Genomic DNA, 14,772 nt, shown 5'->3' with positions numbered 1-14,772 from the left:
TGATGTGGGAACCAAATGGCAGATCATTATGCAAAAAGCACTAGCAGAGGTGAGATTATGAAACCAGTTCTGCTTCAGGCCTGCTGTCTGAGCGTGGGAACTGGGAGGTGTGTGATTGTCTGGGCCTCCACCTGGGCCGACTGGATGAGGCTGCTTTCTCCAGCTCTTCTCATAACAGCTGGGCTGGGGCAGGAAGCACTCTTCTCCCTTTTTCATCTGAGATTCAGACTCCCAGGAAGGGGAAGTGAAAGGGGGAATGCGGGTGGCTCCCCCACTGTGGTTCCCACCTGAGTGTATGGTCTGCTGTTGGGGGGACCAAAGCTCTGCCTTTAGTATCAATGGAGGTGATTTCTGATTGTGGTAAAATAAAAGCAGAGGCTTTAGGTATCCCACGTGAGGTTTAAAGAGATTCTAGGCCTGGGAGGAGGCAGCGAACAGGGAAAAGAAGAATGTCTTTGGCTCTGAGTTTATAAACTGACTTCCTTGCTGGGGTAGCTGGATCTCAAAAGAGGAGGTGGTGATCTGCAGAGAGATGCTGGTTGGGAAGGCGGGGAGGAAAACTCAAGCAGGCTGGAGAGATCTGGAGAAGAGAGTCGAAGAGGAAGAACCGGGGCTCCAGTTTCCAGGCAGAGGATGCTCCTGTGGTGCCCCATGAAAGGTGGACTCAGTAGTAACTAGAGAGGTCAACCAGCTAATAAGCATCCTGCACATGTTTGTGCTTTGATGCACCCATCCGTCTGCCTTTTGTCAGGCTCAGAAAACCTGTTGAGAGGGAGCGCTATTGACAGCTTCCAGGAGGTCAGATCCAGGAGATAAATAAAGGCAAGGTCAGCACTGCCCAGGATGAAGACAGAGCTGCCCACCTCCCAGGTGTTGGCGGCAGCGAAGGACAGCCGTAGTGAGAGTGCCCCCTACAGATGACAATGGGGAGAGGAGGCCTGGGAGACAGAGAGCCTGAGGGGCTTATGGGGCTGGGCCAAGGCCATCCATTCACTTACGCAAGCAACACCTATTTCTTGAGCACCTACTATGGGGTTCATAAGACAAAGATCCTGTCTCCATGGAAACAGAATCAGAATAACCTCCTTATGTTACACATATAGAGAGCAACCAGATTGTTCCTCCTGGTTTTCCCTGGTTCCTAAGCACACTGTTACCACATCAGCTCTAAATAGGAAGTAAGACTTGGCTAATGGTCTTCATTAGGTTCAGACCTCCACTTCTATCTTCTGTGGGCAGAGCAGCTGGGAGAGGGAAGGATGGGAACTGAGGGAGTTGGCTCCACCCCTCCCAAGGTCTTGGGACTCAGTGGATGCCTCTAGATATTACCTAGACATGCTGGGTGGTGTGGCAATTATGCCAGGCTGTTAATGAGCCTAGTGCTGTATCTTTATTATGCATTGAATACTGGAACACATTAAGGACCTGTAATGTCTCAGGCCTTCCCGATGCATCCTACACTAAGATCACAATTCTGTAAGAAGCTCAGCACCCCTACTTGCCCAACTGCTTCAATGACCTGATCTTAAATTGATGTGTAAAACTAACTGCGACCCTTATTCCTTGGGCTCCATGAGCATGACTTAGCGGAGGATTACAATATTCATGTTTCATATCATCCCAGGAATGGTCTTCGAACCTTATTCTGATCTGTTCTCACTGTAGGGAACCACTGTAGATTCCTACCACACCACTAATTCCAGTCCTGGAAATGAGTTCTAAGGAAGTTACTCAACAGAGGCAAAAAATGGCATGTTTGAAGATGCTCATTGCTGCTAAAAATTGGAAACAACTTGGCGCACAGGAAACATAAAGTATTAGAGGACTAAAATTATAGCAAATCTTGTATGTGGTATGTTATACAAGCATTAGAAATGATAATGATAATGCCTTTGCAGATGGTGGGAAATGTGTCTTATGTGGTAGTAAATGGAAAAGTTAGAATATAAACAAGGATATACATTTTGGCAATCTGTAAAGTATGCGTTCATGCTGAAGGCTGTTTGCAAAAAAGATAGCTGTGTTAGAATGGTGGGATAAAGTGATTTTATTATTTTACAAAATTAGTGTTAATGTTAAATGTAATTTTAAAGTACTCTAAAAGAAGAAAAAAAATCTTATGTTAGAATATCAGAGTGAGTGTTCATGCGTGGCCATTTCCCCTGTCACCCTGAAACAGATTCTCAAAGTCAGGTGTGGGGTCTCCCAGCATCTGAGTGGCCTTGGGAATCAACACGCTGATTCCCGGGCTCTGCTTCACCTAGAACCAGAATCCCCTGGGTCTGAACTCCAAGAATCAGCAGTTCAGCCAAGCTTCGAAGTGATTCTAATGCACATTCATGTTTGAGAACCACTGTTCTAGAAGTTCTCAGAATCAAATTATAAACAAATAACAAGAGAGAGAAATCGATTTTCTCTCATGAGAAGCAGGCTGATTCTCTGCAAGCCAAGGTACTCAGGAATCGATTCACCAAGTCTTTGGATTTACCAAATTTGTCAGTTTACCAAACTTGTTTTAAACAATAATCTTCTGAAAAACATTCAATTGATATATTCTCCGTGAACATTTGATCGCACTTTGCCTGAATATGTTAGTAACTGTGCATTAAGAATATATTCTTATTTGATTCAATATATTCTTATACATGTATTTCTTGCAAATATATTCATAAGAAAAATGAGGGGCTGGCCCGGTGGCGCAGCGGTTAAGTTCACACGTTCTGCTTCTGCAGCCCAGGGTTTGCTAGTTTGGATCCTAGGTATGGGCCTACACACCGCTTGGCAAGCCAAGCTGTGGCAGGCCTGTCACATATAAAGTAGAGGAAAATGGGCACGTATGTTAGCTCAGGGCCAGCCTTCCACAGTAAAACGAGGAGGATTGGCAGCAGATGTTAGCTCAGGGTTAACCTTCCTCAAAAGAAATAAAGGAAGGAAGGGAAGGAAAGAAAGAATAAATATTTTCATTAAATAATATATTTAAAAGAAAAATATGTTCAAAAGAAGAATATATTTGTAAGAAAACTAATCATTCTAGGTCTCTGAGCTTTTGACAAATTGAATATTCCTTAAATCGCTATTAAGAAAAACATTCACTGAAAATATTCAAGAAGCGTTTGTGAAATTAGTGAATTCAAAGAGTCGTCATTCAGCAAATTGATGCTTTGGGGATTCAACTTCTGTTGAATTGACCTAGAGTCCCCTCAAAAAGCCAAAGGGACCTTAGCCATGCTGAGGTTCAGGAGCAGTTGGAGGTGTAGGAGGCTGAGGATGCGTTGGCAGGCTGCGTAAGGATCTGGGTGTGGGGTGTGTCTCCCAGAGGCCCTGATGCTCACACTTAGAGTCTTATGGAGGCCAATGGTAGCCTTCTTCTGCCCACATTCAGTGGGGTCTGGAGCCTGCCAGCCATTTCATTGTGGGGGAGAGAGAGCAACTCTTACCCCTCGTTTCAAGATGTGAGATTCATTCTTTTGGGAGCTTCAGAAAGGAGGGTAATGGTTTGCAATTTAATTGGAGAAGTGGGGACAGATTGTACTCTTAGAGGAAGCCACTGTATATCTTGCTCCCTCTCACCTAAGGTGGAACTTCTACTCCGAAAACCTTCTTTCTCCCTCAGTGGCCCTCCTCTGTGACCCTGCCATAGCTCTGTTGCTTACGCAAATACACACATGACCACCATTTTGGGCTTTGCCCTGACAAGCTTAGAAGTTAGTGAAAGAGCTGTCGAAAGGAGATTGTGCTGATGCCAACAGCCACGGACAGCCTTAGGTCATCACTGACAGAGTCAGCTCACATTTATTGAGTGCTTTTGACATAAGAGTCAGTGTACTCACCAATTTCCATGCACTATCTCATTTAATTCTCGGGCAACCCTGTAAGGTAGGTATTATTATTATCCCCAATTTACAGATGGAGAATTGAGACCTAGAGATGCCAAATCGTTTCTAGAGGCCTCACAGCCACTGTGGGATTGACCTGAGCTTTGAAACCAGACAAGGCAGCCCAGAGCTTCTCCCTCCTTCGGTTAGCAAGAAACACTCAGTTTTATTATCTGAAACCAATCTGCTGCCAGTGCAATCTGAGGACAAGTGTTTAAAGAAAAAATTAGGACGGAAAGGAAGAGATATTCTCGTAGGTGGCCTGCTAAGAGCTTGTTATGGAGGTTCAGATGGGACTAAAGATATTTAAATGGACTCTGGGTCTTGGGGCCAACAACAGATAAAAGCCAGTGATTCTCGAGTGAATAAAATGGGAATCAATCAACAATACGGGTCTGAGGAACCACTGTGAGTGTCAAACTCCAGGGGAGATGGAAAGCACCAAACAAGGACTTATACTTTCTTTGTTAGGTTGCCAGAAAAAATACAGGATGCCCAGTTAATTTCAGATAAATTTAAAATTTCAAATAAACAACAAATAAATTTTTAGTGTAAGTATGTTCTAAATATTACATGGGGTATACTTATACTAAAAAAATTTTGTTCTTGTTTATTTGAAATTCAAATTTAACTGAGAGTTTGTATTTTTATTTGCTAAATCCGGCAAACCAATTTCTTTGGGGAGACAGCTCATAACCCAGGCAGTGTGTTAATAAGGACAGAGTGAGAAGTACAGACAATGATGCCTTTGGGGCAGGGAGAGTTCTGGGTTTAAACCCAAGGAGGTAACATGATCTGCGTAATAGCCTCAGCCAAAGGGGCCTTGTGATGGGAAGGCTTCCTGGCAGAGCTGGTTCCTAAGGATAGGTGGGAAGGATCTGGAAGGGTAGAGAGGAAGAAAGGCTAAAGGAACATGTGGTGAGCAGACTGTGGAGGGTTTGACTGTCCTGCTAGGGATTTTGCACAAGGATGGGTGACCAACTGAAGCAGTATTTTAGCAAGGTTGATCTGGTGATGGCATGTAAGACTGGTGTGAACAGCGAATGGGCTGGGGAGCTAAGAGGAGGTGGGGAGGGTCTGTGGGAAAGGAAGGGTGACCAGAAGGACATTCCAAAGCAATGGGCTCCTCTGGCAGGTAGGACATCCAGGTGTCCATCACGAGGATAGGATAAGGCCTAAAGAGCATACTGGGCCAGCTGTCTCCCATCAAGGGGGAGATCTGGGCCCTGCTGGGTAGAGGAGGAGAAGGCAGAATGGGTGCAGAATTTCAGAGGGAAGATTTTCCCTTTAGAGGCACCCTCAGGAGTCTATCACCATAGGAGACAGACGGAGGAAGGGAGAGTGAGTGTCACATCTTGCTCTGTTCCACCCTCCTCTCTGCAACACACGCACACACACACACACACACACACACACACACACGCTGTGTGCTTATTAGGTTTGCATAGATTTCCATAGAAAATGAACTTCTGTTTCAACCTCAAATAATATTTATTAAGGATGCAATTTCAGCCTTTGGATTCTGTTGTTTTGCTTTCCTTGGAGCCAGTCTTTTAAAGCATCCATTCCACTGCCAGACCTCTCACCAGCTTGGCGTGGGACCCTTCTTCTCTGTGTCCTCCCACAGCTGGGACAACCCCTATTTCTTGTCAAAGGATTTGAGATCCTCTAAAGAAAAGTACTTCAGCAGCGCAGGAGATTGCCAGTCCTGAAAAGCTCGCCCGGCTGTTCTAGGTTTTCCCAGAGGAGCTACCTGGGCAAGAAAGGAGAAGCCTAGACATGTTGGAAATGGAAACTGTTCCAGCCCTTTGCTGGGACTGGGTGGGACGGGACAGACCCACAGGGCAGGGCAGGGGCTGGGCCCTGAGTCCCCTGGCTCTATCTGATCTTCTCCCTACCCTGCTGGGATTGAGGGCTGGGCTTATAGCAAGGGTGACTTTCCAGAATGGCCTGGAGGAAAGGTGTGACCTCAGTGGGCCAGGGCTTAGTGAGGAGGGAGAGCATTAACCCCACAGCGGGTGATCAGTATTCAGTGAAAGCAAGGTGTTCAGACCCTGTCTCAAACACCATTTCCTGCCTCTTGGCCCGAGTGACTGCTGTCTCTTCCTCACTCTGGGCAGGGCTGGGAGGTCTCAGTGTCTTCCTGGAGGAACTGACCCAGGCCAAGGTGTGCTTGGGCTTAGGTCTCTTACAGGAATAATGGCTAGCTTACTCACACCAGGACAGCTTGACCTTGGCATCAAGGTGACCTGAAGTTCAGCGGAGAGAATGGGGAAGGGGGAAGCAAAGTGCGAACTGTGCACGGATCCTCACAGCTGCCAGCCGCTTTCCCGTGGGAAAGACTCACAGAACACCCCCCAGCCTCACCAATGCCCAAGGGCTAGACTGTGCTGCCCACAAGGGCTCCCGCCCCAGCCCCACAGACCTGCAGCCTTTCCCTGTCCTTTGGGCAGCCCTGGCCTGTGCACAGACCATGCGCCCTGTCCCTGGGTGACCTTCCCCTGTCAGCTTCTCTACCTGGCCAACTCCTCCTCATCTGATAAAACTTGCTCCAAAGTCACGTCCCCTGTGAAGCCTGCTGGTTTCCTCCTTTTACACCTTCTTAGGGCTCTCTTCTATCCCTTTGCTGGAGAGGCAGCACTTAGAAAACCCGTTGTACTGAAAATTTTGTCCCTGAGCCCCCAGCTCTGTGTGAGTTTCCAAAATTGGTCCCTACCAACTCTCTGACCCAGCCTGGGTCCACTGTATGTTTGGGGTCTAGCCTGGCTGGACTCGCAGGTTCTCTGGGAGGCTATGCCAGCAGCTGGGTCTCTTAGCTCCCTTTCAGCAACTGGTGGCCTCCCCAGGGGCGGGCTGCTGACCAAGCAGAAAGAGTCCAGGTCAGGGCCCACGCATAGCACCTGTGGCCTGGCCTTAGCCTTGTGCCTGCCTCCTTTGGCTCATCTCTGAGGCACTGGATTCTTCCTTTATCCCCCAGACTCCTCCACTGACCGCTCCCCGGCCTAGCCTGGCCTTTCTTGCAGAGTCAGCCTGTCCGCTAATTGCCACCAGCTGGGCCAGGCTGCCTTCCCGAGATGCAGTGGGCTGCCTGCGCTTGGAGGCTGACTTTGGGCGGCCCATTTGCTGGGGAATTCACATTGCTTCCTCCAATGAATGTTGAGGGAGACATCCCAGCCAGGCCTGGGGGTGGGGTGAGGCAGGGAGGAAGTCCCAGGAGAATGCAGGGAGATGGGAGGCAGACCTGGGCGGGGGACCAAGGTGCCCCCATAGCCTTTCTTTAGAGCAGTGGTTCTCAATGGAAGTTGAGGGGGTGATTTTCACATCCCCCACCCCGGGCCATTTGGCAATATCTGGAGATATTATTGATTGTTACAATTGGCAGGGGGAGGGGAGCATCACTGGCATTTAGTGTGTAGAGGTTGGAGATGCTGCTAAACATCCTACGATGCACAGGAAGGCCCCCACAACAAAGGATTAACCACCCGAAGTGTCATGAGCACCAAAGGTGAGAAACCTGCTTTAGAGAGAAGAGGCTGGGGCCGGCTGGGCAGGTGTTGGGGAGGTGGCCTCAAGTGGGCTTCGATGTGTCCGGGTTGACTTGTCCTCAGGGCACACGTGCAGCTTTCTCTGCCCTTTCTGGTCCCCACACGCAGCCACGTTCTCCCTGCACTGGCGCTGCTCCTCATGGTCCTCCCCATCCCCAACCCCACAATCGGGGCTGGGGGCAATTTCCACAGCCGGTGGGTGTTAGATGCCGAGAAAACTTTTCACCCCCTTTTATTTCATGACGTGTCAGTCACAGTTTCAGAGGGCAAGGAAGCAAGGTCTTTCTCACCATTTTTCAAAAAACGCTACCTATAAAGGAATACTTCTTCTTTGATCCCTATGTAAGCAAGGCGTTCTGACCCTGTCTCAAACACACCGTTTCCTGCCTCCTGCCCGCAGGCCTTGGGCCAGGTGGCTGCTGCCTCTTCCTCATGTTGGGCAGGGCAAGGAGGTCTCACTGTCTTCCTGGAGGAACTGACCCAACTACCATGCGGCGATTGCTTATTTTGTGCAGGGAATTTTCACATACCTGATAAGATACCGTTGTCCTAACAACCGTATGAGGTGAGTATTATTGTTACTCCTTGATGAAAGCCCAGCTGAGGTCCGGACTGGTTATGTGATTTGTCCAAGTCACACAGGTGGATGGGGCAGTGCTGACATTGGGACCAAGTCTTTGGCCCCCAAATCTGCAATTAGAACCCCTCCAAAGATTTCTCCTGCAGGAAGTTGGCCTTACAGAGGCGTTTTTTAAGAGAAAAAGCCCATGGGGGCTCTTGTGTCTGTCTGAACTGTGCGGGTGTGAGCAGGGGCAGCTGGGAGAGAAGCTTCCGGCAGGTAGCGATGGGGATGGGGGCCCCTAGGAAAGAAGAGGCTACTGGAGGACACACTGACTCTCGTGAGGGAGTGACTAATACCACCGAGTGCCAGCTGGGGCCCGGAAGCGTCCTCTTCCCCGTCCCAGGCCCAGGCCTCTAGCCCTGGGGTTGATTAGGCTGCCTGAAAGGCTGACCAGGTTGCCCCCATCCCCCTGAGAGCAGCAGGCAGACCCTCATCTGTCCAGGCGTCCATCCAGGAAGCCCTTGCTGGGCTGCTGGAGCTCGGAGGCTGCAGGAGGCAGGCGGTAAACAGGAAATGGTTAAGTAAGAGCAGGTGGAGCATGGCGGGTGCTGGAGAAGGGCAGGAAATAGCTGAGCGGCTGAATGGACTCAAAAGAATGCTCTGCCCTCCGCCCTGAGGCTCTGGCAAAGGCGCTGTCCACCCACTCCTCTCTGCCCTGCACTGCGGGGAGCCCCGCCTGGCAGCAGCCTGACACACACCCCCCTCCTCCGCTCCGCTGGGGCTGGGCGAGGAGCTAGGAGGAGAGGGGCCCAGGGCACCAGGAAGTCCAGCTAGGACCAGTGGGGCAATAAGCAGGGAGTTCCTTCCTCGCAGGGCAGAGTCAGGCCCATCTCCAGGGGCCCAGGTATGAGGGGCCGCAGGAGGTGGGCAGGCTCTCCAAGAACCAGAGGTTGTTTTCCTCTTCCTGGTTCTTGTTCCCTCAAGGGCCCTTTGCATGGTCTGGGGCTCCCAGGAATGTCACATCCCGCCCTGGGTGGAGCATACAGCCAGGTCTGCAGCCTGAGATCCGGGAAGGCAGGCTTGGCGCCCCAGGGTTCTCTCCTGCTCTCCCATTTGCTCCTCAGCAGCATGTGCAGGCAGGGAGGTGGCACTATCTTCTAAGGGGAGACAAGGAATCTGAAGCTCAGGGAGGTTAAGGAACTTGCACAGTGAAAGGGGCTGCGGCTCGAACCCTTCTTCTGCCTCCTGCCCTTCCCCTGCTCTTCCCTGTACCCCAGCGCCTCTCATATTCACATAGTTTTCTATGCTCGGCTCTGGAATAAAAACAGTGGTGCTGTGGGTACTCTCTTGACCCTCTTCTCAGGGGGACCTAACCTCAAGGGCAAACAGGGCTCTGCTTCCCAGGGTCCCTTTGCAAGTGGGCTTTGTCCCCGCATAGCAGATGGTCCAGTTGCTCTGGCCTTGAAATGTCACTGACACATTGCTATCCGAGGTCTCCGGGGCACCCAGGTATGAAATCCCAGGTATGAAATCTCACCAGGCAGGGGTTCCCACATTGCTGGGCACCTGAGTGGGACACTGAGGCAGGGGTCATCTGTTCCCAGTGCTGGCTGTTGCTTATTCCCCAGCACGTGGCTTCTAGGGGCAGCACTGCTGCGACAGGGAGCAACGACCTTGACATCCTGCCAAGGGGGTGACCTGTGGGGGAAGAAGCTGCGATCACATGTTTTCTTGACAGCAGTGGACATCAAAGGTGTCTCAGTCCCCAAATAATGATAACGACTCAAGTTTTTTTTGGCATTTATTATGTTCTGTTTATTTATAGTAAACATATATTTAATGATGTAAATGTATTTATTTATACATGTATTGGCTTCTTTAATCCCTACAGCAACCTGAAGAAGAGGTACCTTGATTATTCCCACTTTACAGATGGGGAAAGGGAGGCACAGAGCAGGGAATTAGCTTGCAGTAGAAGTAGGGCAGCAGTGGGGTCGGGCGCTCTGAATTCAGACCTGGGCCCTGGCACCAGTCTGCACTGTGGCCACTATGCTGAATTGCTTATGTGGGGAGCCCTCTGAGGGGACCTCACTGGCTCCCCTGAGTGTCCCTAATGAGATTCCTATTATTTAGGAGAAATTCCTTTTCCCACAGGAGCCAGGATTTCCTGAGCATCCTTCTCTACTAGCTGAGGCCCTGGAGGTCTCTGACTAAGAAGAGCACCAGAGGGGAGGAGGAGAAAATGGTGAAAAGCTTATCACCTCTCAGGCTGGCTGTGAGCATGGTGTCTTCCCACTGCCACTGCCATGGGGTCCTGAGGGAAGCCTGCCATGGATTCTGTTCATTCAGGAGCCATGTGTTGGCACCAATTTTGTGCCAGGCCCTCCTCAAGGAGGAGGAGGAGCCCGCTAAAGTAGACACATTATGTGCCTCCGGGCGTTGACGGTAGAGGAAGAGACAGTCACTTCATGTGTCTATTGGTTAAATGTGGTAGAGCTGAGATAGAGGGAAGCTGAGGGACGCGGAGCAGGGAAGGACAGAGTTGGGCGCTCTGCCAGCCCGGAAGTCAGGGAAGGTGTCCTGCAGATGAACATGCCTTAGCTGGGCCTTGAAGGATGATCCACATTACCCAGGAGAAGGAAAGGGATGGGTGGGGCAGAGGCAGGGCCTCCCAGGCAGAGGTTACAGTGTAGGCAAAGGCTTGGAGGCCTGACACTGCAGGTGAAAGCGGAGAACAGGAGCACATGAGCATTCCTAGAAGCAGTGTGACAGGAGATGAACCAGCGGGGTTTGCATCACAAGGGCCCTGGAGCTTGGTTAGCCTCTGCCTTCTGGCCTGAGAGACCACAGGAAGGAGGATGCCCTTCTAGAAAACAGTGCAACTAGGCAGACTCCCACTTTCTGATTTCAAGAATTACTATGAAGCTAGAGTAATCAAGACAGTAAAATTGACGCAAAGGATGGACATTTATAATAATGGAACACGGTGGAGAGTGCAGAAATACACCCACACGTTTATGGTCAGTGAATTTTTGACAAAGTACAAAGGGAATTCAACGGAGAAAAGCTAGTTTAAAAAAAATGGTGCTGGAAAATTTGGACATCCATATGCAAAAAAAAAAGAAGAAGAAGAACCTTGGCCTATAACTCAAAAAGGATTACAGACCTATATGTAAAACCTAAAAGTATAAAAGATAGAAACATAAGAGAAAGTATAAAAGATAAAACCTAAAAGTATAAAAGAAGGAAATCTAGGAGAAAACCTTTGTGACTTGGGTTAGGCAAAGATTTCTTAGATATGACACCAAAAGCATGATCCATAAGAGGAAAAGTTGACATATTGGACTTCTCAAAATTAAAAACTTCTGTTTTTCCAAAAGACACTGTTAAGAAAATGAAAAGACAAGCCACAGACTGGAAGAAAGTGTCTGCAATACCTATATCTAACAAGAGGACTTATATCTAGAATATATAAAAAAATATATACTCTCAAACACAATAATAACAAAATTAACAATTATTATTATTATTTTTTTGGTGTGGAAGATTGGCCCTGAGCTAACATCTGTGCCAATTTTCCTCTATTTTGTACGTGGGACAGCATGGCTTTATGAGTGGTGCATAGGTCTGTGCCTGAGATCTGACCCCATGAACCCTGGGCTGCCGAAGCAGGGCATGTGAACTTAACCACTATGCAACTGGGCTAGCCCTGCACAATCCAATTTTTAAAATGGGCAAAACACAGAAGAAATATGGATGGCAAATAAACACATGAAAAGATGTCTAGCATCATTAACCACTAAATTAAAATCATAATGAGAAACCACTACCTACCTTTTAGAATGGCTAAAATACAAAACATTAAAAAGAAAAACTGACAAGCCACGTACTGGGGAGGATGTGGAGCCACTGGAACTCTCATTCATTGCTGGTGGGAACGCAAAATGGGACAGCCAATTTGGAAGATGGTTTGGCGGTTTAGAGTAGAGTTAACCACGCACTTAGATGACCCAGCAACTCTACTCTTGGGTATTTACCAAGAGAAATGAAAACTTATGTCAAACAAAATCTGTGTGCAAATGTTTATGATGGCCTTATTCATAATGGCGAAAAACTGGGAACAACCCAAATATCCTTCAGTTGCTGAATGGATGGAGAAACTGTTACACGTCATAGAGTGGAACGCTATCCAGGGATGAAAATGAACTGCCCGTACATGCAATGACATGGACACGTCTCAAGTGCACTTGGTGGAGTGAGAGCAGCCAGACTCTGGTGGCTGCATACCGTGTGATTCCGTTTATATGACATTTTCGAAAAGGCAAAACTACAGGAACAAAAAAACTGAGAAGTGGTTTTCAGGGGCTGGGGCTGGGGGCAGGGGTTGACCATAAAGAACCCTGGAGAAATCTGGGGGGGGTTGGAACTGTTCTGTCTCTTAATTGTGATGATGGTGACATGGCTGCATACGTGTGTCGCAACTCATAGAACCATATTTTAAAATGGGTGGATTTTACTGTACGTACATTGTATTGTAAGAAACCTGACTTAAAAATAACACAGTGCAGCGGTGTAACTAGGCTCTAGGCCTGAGAGCGGGGGAGACCCACCTTGGGCCCAGTTCCTGCTCGCCTTGCTGCCTCCGCAGGCCCTGTCCCGTCCCTGAGGGCGCCGGCGAGCTCCAGCTCCGACAGAAAGCTTGCTCCTTCCTGGTGGTTTCGGAGGGCCACAAGGGGAACCATACGGCGTGTTGAGACCCTTCTTTTTACTAAACGCAAGTGCCCCTGGATGGGTGAACAGCTTAAGAGGACGGAGGCTCTAGTGGAATGAGAGGGGGGAAGGGATGAGAAGATGGGAGGGGAGACAGTTTCTAAGAGGTTTTGGAGAAGGGTGCAGGTGGGGTGGGGGACGAGCCTTCAATGTGGTTGGTGGCACTGGCGTACGGGTGCATTGTGGGCGTGTTGGGGTGGGGGCTAGGAGCTGCATGGAAGGAGACCCCTACCACGGCCACCGTTGCCTTTGGCTTGGTATGCAAAGTCCTCCCTCCCACCTGGCAACCACAGCCACCTCTCCACCCCCCAAGACTTCCTTCCCCAGAGCCTTCCTCCTCCGCCTCCTAATTATCCAATTTCAAGTACAAATTGCCCAGATTGCCCAGACAGGTTTGGGGGATTATTTCTTTATGGCAACTAAACACAAAAGGCCTTAGCATACTCTCTCGGTCTATTTCCACTCCCCCGGGTCCTTCAGGGTTCAGCTCGCCTTAGGAGTTCCTGTCCTGTTGGAAGTTTCCTAGCCAGGGAGAAGAGCAGAAGGCACTGAGTAGGCATCAAGGCCCCAGGCTTCAGTGGTCTTGTGATGCAAATTATGGGGTAGGAGGATTGGTTGGAGCATCTGTTTGGCTTCTGTAGCTGATATTTGTATTTTTTTCTACAGCATTTTCTTCAAATGTGCCATTCACCTTCCCACCACAGGGCATTTGCACATACTGTTCCTTCTCTATGAGGCGCCATACCTTCTGAAGTTTAACTAACCACCATTTACTGTGTTACTGTGTGCCTGATGCTGAGGCTGCTCCTTATGTTAAAGAAGATTTTGGCCCAGGGAGAATTGTGTTGATAGTGTCAGTAATAATGATAATAATAATAATAAAACAACAGCAACAACAATGGCAGGACCATTTAAGGAGTACTTACTATGTGCCAGGCATTTATGAACACAATGTCATTCAAAACTCACAACAGTCCTACAAGGCTGTCATTATTATTATTCCCGTTTTTTAAGTAAGGACACTGAGGCTCAGAGACGTTTAGTCATTTGCTGAACTGGTACATGGCAGAGCCAGAACTTGAGTCCAGACCTCTGGGTCTCCAAAGCCATGTTTATGGCCACCGCTTGATCCCACTACACCCAGAAAAGCCCCCCATTGCCCATGGGAAAGAAAGCCACCATCCAATTTCAATTCCAACATGGCAGGTCCTCAATTTGATCTGCCACAGAAGGAGAGAAGAATGAAGACAACATTGGTGGATCCCATAGGATGCAGACTGCAGCCACAGGTGCGAGCCAAGACTGTGCGCAAAGGAAGGCTGGGCCAGGAGGCTGCATGCACCGGCCAGCCAGCACCCCCATCCCTGCAGGCCCCTTCCCACTCATTGCATTCACAGGGGACATTTTTCCAAGGTGTGAAATCCAGGGCTGCCTGCCCAGGGGTGACCAGAGCCCTCGGGAAGATGCTCTGAAGATGAGCCTTCCTGGTTCACGCTCTCGCTCTCCACCTTTTGGACAGAGGTAAGGCGTGTACTTGATGTTGAGCCCACGGAAGACCAGGACAGCATGCTCAGGCTCCCGAAGTCCTGCTTGGGTTCTGCTGTCTAGTAAACCCAAGGCAATCATTTATGAATAATGCGGGTGTGATATTGTGCAACAGCGATGGTTGACGGGTTGGAGGGTGATTCACTTCTGAAGGCTTCGAATCAGACCAATGTTATTTACTTCGGCTTCCAGTGGACAGAACCCAGACTCCCCTAGACACCTGCCTCAGTTGCTGAGTCAGAGATGTGGGCTCTGGTTGACGGCGGAGAGCTGTGACTTGACTGCAGGCCTGAGCCCAGAAAGAGAGAGATGCTGTTGATGAGATGGTGCTCCTGGAGTCTTTACAGAAGGGCTAGTGGGACAGAGCAGGAAGAGGAGGCCTGGTGTGGGTGAGTGGGGCTGGATATTGAGTCCACAGAGAGAAGGCAGTGGTGTGTTTTGGTTGACTCCAAGAAAGTTCAGAGGGAAAAGATAC

General features: G+C 49.2%; 1 long non-coding RNA gene across 1 annotated transcript in view; it reads left to right on the top strand.

Annotated features, from left to right (window-relative positions):
• The first annotated feature begins 13,499 nt into the window (after window positions 1–13,499).
• The window catches only part of LOC139045704 (uncharacterized), a 34,587-nt gene continuing 33,314 nt past the window's right edge, over window positions 13,500–14,772 (top strand). Inside the window, exon 1 of the long non-coding RNA XR_011504642.1 lies at window positions 13,500–14,686. This is a non-coding gene — a long non-coding RNA (uncharacterized lncRNA). The remainder of the gene's footprint in view (window positions 14,687–14,772) is intronic.

This window comes from Equus asinus, chromosome 7 (assembly GCF_041296235.1).
Source record: "Equus asinus isolate D_3611 breed Donkey chromosome 7, EquAss-T2T_v2, whole genome shotgun sequence".
NCBI lineage: Eukaryota > Metazoa > Chordata > Mammalia > Perissodactyla > Equidae > Equus > Equus asinus.
The sequence above is the reverse complement of the archived record's forward strand: the minus strand, read 5'-3'. Positions and strand labels throughout refer to the sequence as shown.